This window comes from Oncorhynchus masou, unplaced genomic scaffold, assembly GCF_036934945.1.
Source record: "Oncorhynchus masou masou isolate Uvic2021 unplaced genomic scaffold, UVic_Omas_1.1 unplaced_scaffold_12094, whole genome shotgun sequence".
Taxonomy (NCBI): Eukaryota; Metazoa; Chordata; class Actinopteri; order Salmoniformes; family Salmonidae; genus Oncorhynchus; species Oncorhynchus masou.
Genome location: NW_027001883.1, coordinates 1 through 1,465, shown reverse-complemented (window position 1 = coordinate 1,465; position 1,465 = coordinate 1). Strand labels below are relative to the sequence as shown.

The 1,465-nt window shown below is 45.6% G+C and overlaps 1 long non-coding RNA gene across 1 annotated transcript; it reads left to right on the top strand.

Annotated features, from left to right (window-relative positions):
• The first annotated feature begins 402 nt into the window (after nt 1–402).
• Nucleotides 403–1,093, top strand: LOC135529917 (uncharacterized). Its single transcript, XR_010453764.1, has 3 exons — nt 403–513; nt 641–710; nt 819–1,093. It is a non-coding gene; the product is annotated as an uncharacterized LOC135529917 (long non-coding RNA).
• The last annotated feature ends 372 nt before the right edge of the window (nt 1,094–1,465 follow it).

The following is a 1,465-nucleotide window of genomic DNA, read 5'->3' as shown; positions in this document are numbered from 1 at the left end:
CTTGTCAGTAATGTTCCTTTTTCAGTCCTCTCTCCTCCTTGTCAGTAATGTTCCTTTTTCAGTCCTCTCTCCTCCTTGTCAGTAATGTTCCTTTTTCAGTCCTCTCTCCATCCTTTCAGTTTATTGTGACTGCCGTCATCATTACCGTTAATGAGCCTCGTTCCTCTGCCAGTTGAATAATCACATGTAAACGGGGACATGTGTCTAACTTCACCTGGGTTTATTTAAACTAGTCTCAAACAGGAGTTTAGGATTTCAAGGTCTGTAAACAGGTGTGCAGTTCTGCTGTACTTGTTACAGTGTGTCAGGTCTTTGGACTATGGTTTTAAACCCGTTTTCAGTTGTATTTGTGTGTCAGACTATGGTTGTGTTATGGTTGTGTTGTGGTTGTGTTTCAGAATGACGTGGGAGGGTTGAGGAGTCTGACCAATAAGTGGACGACGTTCCTCAAAGCCAGACTGGTGTGTTCCATCCCTGGACCCGAAGGAGTGGACACACACTTTGACGAGCTCCGTAAGACACATACACACGCACACCTGACATGCTTCCACGTCGACACACGCACAACGCATGCACACTAAGTGCCACATTCTTAACTTTTGTGTGTGTGCGTGTGCGTGTGCGTGTGTGTGCGTTGTAGAGGACATATTCATGCTTCCCTCTAGAGATGAGAAGAACCCTGTAGTGTATGGAATCTTCACCACCTCCAGGTAATATGACACTTAGTTCACCATACCTTACTGAGACATGTCTCTACCTCTCAGCTTATTTCTCCCGCTATAATATACTTACTACATTGTACTGTGTTTCTCTCCCAGCTCTGTGTTCCGTGGCTCGGCGGTGTGTGTGTACAGCATGGCTGACATACGAGCTGTGTTCAACGGACCCTATGCTCACAAGGAGGGACCTGACCATCGCTGGGTAGAATATGAGGGCAGAATACCTTACCCTCGCCCTGGAACGGTACACAAACAAACACGCTCATCTCTGCTAACCATACCCCGCTCCATTTCCCTCCTGCCTGAAAGCAGACTGAATATTGTTTCTGTCCAGGATTATTTAGAAAGACCCCTCTTAAATGGCTTACAATATGACCCAATCCTGATGTATGAACCAGCCCTGATTAACAATAATAAACACCTATCTATTGCATGTGCCTGTGCACATAATGAATTAATAGTCTGTGAGAGTGTGACAGAAGTCAACGTTTATATGTGGAAGCATGCAAGTGTTTGTGTCTGTGTGTCTGTGTCTGTGTCTGTGTCTGTGTGTGTGTGTGTGTGTGTGTGTCTGTGTGTGATATATTACCCAGTCCCTGTCTTGAACAATAATAAACGTCAGTCTGGGGGGCAGCTTTGATGATGTCACTAAGTCGTCACGGTGATCACCGTCGTATGTGTCCTGTTACGCAGTGTTTGTAGAACTGATTAACATGAGGTACTGTGACTGTGTGTGTGCAGGTGGA